The following is a 6,153-nucleotide window of genomic DNA, read 5'->3' as shown; positions in this document are numbered from 1 at the left end:
TGTGATCATCCCTATTATTTTTCAAATAAACAATAATTAACACATTTATATCAAATATAAATATATTAAACAAATAAAAACAACCCACGTATTTAACAATTGACATCCAATATCAAATACAAAAAAAAAACATGATTAAATGTAGAAAATAACATAATACTAATGCAATTAAAAAATGCATAGCATCTATATATCTAATGTACAAATTTACTTTTGTTTGTTTGGAAACCATTTCCAAATTAATTTTAGGCACCATTTAATTTTAGAAAAATTAAAATTAGCCAAAATTAATAATTTCAGAAAAATTACAAAAATCAGGAAAATTCAATTTTTCAGAAAAAAAAAACAGCACAAAATGGCCCAACCATTCAAAACAGAAGACGAACATCTGCTGCCGGCACGCCCCCGCGAACCCCTGGGCGTGCGCTTGTGCGCTGCTGCCCTGCCGGCATGCAAGCCAGCAAGCGAGCGCCACCAGGCAGACGCAGGCAGTACCGACTGGCAAAGCAGCAACGGTTATAGTAATCCATTTTTCAAATTATTTTTTCTAATTTCTGCAATTAAAAACTAAAATAAAATCATGCATTTACAAAAAATTCAATTTTAAAAATTGCATAGATATCCATAATTTAAAAGCAAAATTAATATATATTTTCTAAACATATAATCATGCTTCAAAGCAATAAAAAATGCTTTCCAAAAGCAAATTAAACACGTTGTTCATGCTCAACACATAATAACATGTGAGTCCTAAAGCCACAACACCGAACCGGGCTCTTATACCACTTTAAGAATCAGTATGGCCCGAGAATACGATGGAAGTGTGAAACTAAATAAATTTAAAATCAGTTCAAAGGGGTGTTCCCTTTGAAATTCTCGTGCGTTTGGTGTTAGTCAAAAGCATGATAATAAACATATAAACATGCTAGACAAATGGTTAAAGGATGAAACAAAATGCATAGAAACATAACATGAGAGTTTACCTTTTTGTTTCTTTTGAAAAGCAGCATCGTGCATTGTTCCCTTTATGTTCTCCCATTTCGTGCACTTGAGAACTCAAACTAGAATTCCTCTAAGTTGTCCACATCAGAAAATAGAAAACATATAGTTCTTTTTATATTGCTAAATAGAACAAAGAACAAGAAGAAAACAACTGCAAACAAAACACTATTGTTTAGTGCTTTTGGATTGAATATTTTTTGAGAGCAAATTTGTGGTTTAGAAGGAGGTTATGTTGGATATGTGTGTAGTTTTCTATATCACATAGAATTGAATTCAAAATTCAATACCTACTAAGTTTGTCTTTAAAGCAACCTATACAACCACATGCATATAACCTCCAACCATGATAAAATATTTCCTCCATCATGTTCATCATAGTGAGGAGTTTCAACTCCTTAACTTTCTCCAACCACCCTCAAATGGGCTTCGACTTCAAATATGCACCGGGCTTGATTTAATCAAACTAAATCAAGCACAATCAATGTCTGTTGGACAATAATTAATTAAATTAATTTAAGCCCAACTAAGCCCAAGAATTCATTTAATCCAATTAAATAAATCTAAGCCCAAATATAATTAATTGATCCAATCAATTAATTAAGTCAAACCTAATAAATTAATCCAATTAATTTAAAGGTGTTAAGCCCAAAAATTAATTAATCCAATTAATTAATTACTGAGCCATCTATCAAATGGATTGCTAAATAAATGATCCAATCATTTATATATTCTCCTTGAATTAATTTAATCCAATTAAATTAATTTGTTTCTTCTCGAATTAATTTCAAATTAATTCCACCAATTCCATAGGATTTGTGTGTGACTCTTTGGGTTCACCTTCAGCTAGACTTGGGCTTGTGTCCAAGACAATGATTAATTAAATTAAATTAAATTTATCTATTTCCAATTAACCATGAATTAAAAATTTCCGTCACCATGGGTGGCCGTCTAGCAACTGTCTATGGCACTAGAGACTAGGTGAATGTTGGTGTGAAAATTTAGGCTCTCGAGTACCATATGGGTACAATCCTTCCATCATCCTTCTCCCAATCGAAGTTTAGGGCATGGAATTGAGCGTTCGGTTCCCATCCTGGACTAGATACTATGCTCGATAACTCGAGATGAGTTTGTTCTATTGATTGACGTAGGAAACCATTCCCTACTCAACCAATCGTTGTGACCACAGACTCTAAAAGTACAAACCATCTCAAAGCGCATAGGAGACTCGACTGTGATATACTGACAGGTGACGAATTCTATCTTGGATCCCACCGTCCTCATTACATATTCTAATTGCACTGAACAAGACTTGTAATCACCACGTCCAAGATACGGTCATCTTCCGTCAAATTCAATTAGTGTTTTGGTCAACTATTCTAACAATAATGTGATGTTTTCTCTAGTTCAGCCTATTTGGTTGAGGGCTCTATTGATTCCTCCAATCCTAAATCCATCGTATGGGCTGAGATTAGAGTCTTGATGCATGATTATTTCCATGCTTTTGTTTGACACCGTCATTCCTGAAAAGAATCATAATAGGCTTTTAGAGGTCTGAAGCCTATCTCCTTCGTTGTAATTATTCTGACTTGGTTGAAGATTCATCCGTATCAGTTTCTATTTCCTTCTTATAGACACTTCATTTGAAAGAAAGTATTCGAATTGGTATATGGGTACCAAATCGCCATAGTAAACTACATCTAGGATATCGTCTATGGCCTCAAATTTTCGTAATTCACCATGTGTACGCGGGCAGTATGGATATATGTCTTGTTGCTTCACATGTCCAGCAGTTACAGTCTTTGAAACTTTCATCGGCTCTGGTATGGGCTCGTTTGAAAGTTCTCTTTTTAGGGGTTCTTCCCATGGAACTTTCATCTGCTCGTCTAGACCCTTGACATGACTCCCTTTTTGGTCTTGTTTTCTCTCTAGATTTGTATCATCTGGCCTTTGATTTGGACTACCATGTTCTCCTTCTAAAAGAGGATTTTCTGGATCTCTTGGGATAGGAGTCATTGCTCTGCTTCTTCCTCGTCCTTAGCTTGCTCAATTCTCCTATAACTGTGAAGGGAATGGATCAGCCCAGGAAGTGGGCAGAAGCGTGAAAAATAAAAAATAAACAATTCAATATAACAATCAAGGTGTGCACCCTTGATCTTTTCCGGAAGTATGGTGTACAAAATAAAACCAACGAAGGCCAAGGATCACATGAAAAGCAAATAAGAGGGACGAAAAATACTTAAAGAGATTTTTTACCCTTGTTGTTTTCCTCGTTCAGCTGCAAGCATTGATTCCTTGTTTCGGATCCATCCATGGTGAGATCTCAATCTGGAGAACCTCCAAAGACTAACACACTATCACTATGTGCAGATTATTTGCTAGCAAAATATCCGTAGAAATTCAAAGAATCAACCACATTACTGATTAAAGTTTGATTCTTTGGTTTTCTTTTGATCTCTAAGATCTTGAAGAGTTTCTTGGAGAGAAACAAGACAGAAGTGTGTGTATGTAGCTGCTGGTCGGCTAGTGTAGATTTTAGGGCTTTATATATGACCAAGTCACAAGATATAAGGGAGTCTTGATCTAGCAAAAGTCCTACAACCAACCTTAGCCAACTAAGCCACCTTGTGGAAAATTTTGGTGCATCCTAGGGCACCAATTATGCGCCACCCCCCCCCCCCCTGGAGGAGTTTGGCTCCTCCTCAACCTAGCTAAGGTCTAACCAAAGCTTGGACTTGCATTTTAATGGTCTGGACTTAATTAATTAATATCAAATCAAGCCTATGTCTCGTGGCCTTAAATTAAACCTAGTTTAGTTCTAAGTCCAACATTAAAACATCCTCTGGTCCAATTAAAGGATCCGAGCTTTTTATTATCTCCCCATCAATTTCTGAATCCAATTCATAAATCGGACCAAGCCCAATAAAATGAATCCAATTAATTTTAATGATCACCTTGAAATTCTAATCAATCCAATTAATTAAATTTCAAGACATCCATCTAATGGATTAGTCTAAATAAATGATTCAATTATTTATTCTCTCCAAGAATAAATTTAATCTAATTAAATTAATCTGACTCTTTTGTAATTAATTCCATCTCATTATAGTGGTAGGGTGTGACTCTTTAAGTTCACCTTCAGCTAGACTTGGATGTGTATGACCAATATAATAAATTAAATTAATTGTTTCCAATTATCCCATAATCGAAAGTAGTTCGTTATCATGAGTGACCGTCTAGCAACAGTCCATGACACTAGAGACTTGGTGAATTGTGGCATGAATATCTCCATATTTGTAAGTACAATATTAATACCAACCGTCTCTTGGCTTTAGTCAAGAGCATATAATTGGTCATCGGTTGAAACTCGAAATGTATTTACTCTATTGATCCGATCTAGAAAACCTATCCCTGATCGATCAATTGCTTTGACAAAAAACTTTTAGCGTTTAAACTATCTCAGAGCGCATAGGAGAACTTTCACATACTGATAGGCACAAATCCTCTCTTGGAATCCACCGTCCTAACTATATACTCTGACTACACTGGATAATGATTACCATGCCTCGTGATACAGTCACCGCTCCCATATCCAAGACACAGTTTTTGTATGCATGTAACTGCCATGATTCCTCAAGTTCGAGGAATATCTCGTACTAACAGAACCAGGAATCCCAGTTATATTGAACAAGCCTTAAGAGGCTTTCATATGATGAATAATGCAAGTCAGTTCAGTAAGTTGACTACCTTGCCAACTGACCCACTAAAATTGCACCAACAACCTACATCTCTTGTCGACGAAACACGATTGCAATACTTAGTGCAAATCTCTATAGAACCCTCGATGCCTTGTCTCGATATCCTAGACTTAGAACATTTCAGACCAACCCTCAGGTGTTGGTTTATAGCAGCCAAACCTATGCGCAATGTAACTCCACAGGTTTAACCTTTTGGTCTATGTGCATTTCGTTGTGACATTGAAATCCGGTTCAATATCAACGGTAAGCAGAACGAAACACACTGCCAACTTGATGAATTGTTACCTTATTCATCAACTCAATATTATTTGATGAAGATCGTCAAATTGCAAACAACCAATCCAATAGGCTTTTGGCCACCCATTCCAACAAATTATTGGAAAACCATTATTATCACAACAGAGATGGACTCTTTTGATCTACCTCTCACTCTCTTCATATTCTTTTGGACAGATGCTTGATACACCAATCCTTTAGTTTGTCTTTAAGGAAAGACATTATCCTTCCTACTGTATCCAACTGTCCTTCGGGTACTTTGTATGACTAAAGTAACATTTTCCTCCATGGTCTACAGATCTTTGCAAAGAACATAGGAGCAGCTATATTTATTGTTACTCCAGCCTGGAAGAAATATTTGAGAAACTAATAGATCTACTCATCTACTGCACAAATATTCTTTAGTTCGAGGCCAAAAAGAGCTTGTGAGTACTCTCTAACCTTTCTAACTCCATTTCCTTCGAAGTATATCCATCTCTGCTGAAATGTATCTTGGTGAGCCTTCCTAGTATTTCAGCAATTGTGCTTTTTGGGCTCTCTAATTAGGATGCTTGCATTGGTGTTTTTAGAGGTATTATGCATCCAACCTTCACGGAGCCCTCCAAGGTCAACTCCAATAGTCATATGAAGTTTTGCTTGTCGAGTTCCAAAATAGTTATTGCTATCTTCATGGTTGCAACCCATTCGTCAATCAACTTTTCGATGTTTTGGAAGTCGATAACATTCAGGTTGAGTATAGTTCCATAAGAATGTAAGGGTTGGAGCATTGTCCTTGCCGAAAGCATATTTTTTGGCATTCTTCTAGGATTCTGTCTTGGATTTTTTCTCTTAATTTGGTTCCCACAAGCATCGGGGTGGCGTTAGTGTGGAAATTCATACTTTCTCTCATTAGACGATCCTGTGAGGGATTATTTGAACATGTATTTCCCTCCGGCGGTGGTAGTGCTAGAGTGATTTCATTAATTTGGACGTTGACAAAATCCACAATCCTAAGTTGGGAAAATAAAACTTGTAACTCCTGTAGATCTAATAAATCTACCCTTGATACCTCCACTATTTTATGGATTTGATGGCTTCAAGAAATAGATCTTCATGGGTTTTGGATTCAAAATCTCCATCG

The sequence above is a fragment of the Sesamum indicum genome, linkage group LG8 (assembly GCF_000512975.1).
Source record: "Sesamum indicum cultivar Zhongzhi No. 13 linkage group LG8, S_indicum_v1.0, whole genome shotgun sequence".
NCBI classification, from domain to species: domain Eukaryota; kingdom Viridiplantae; phylum Streptophyta; class Magnoliopsida; order Lamiales; family Pedaliaceae; genus Sesamum; species Sesamum indicum.
Note: the sequence above shows the minus strand (reverse complement) of the source record.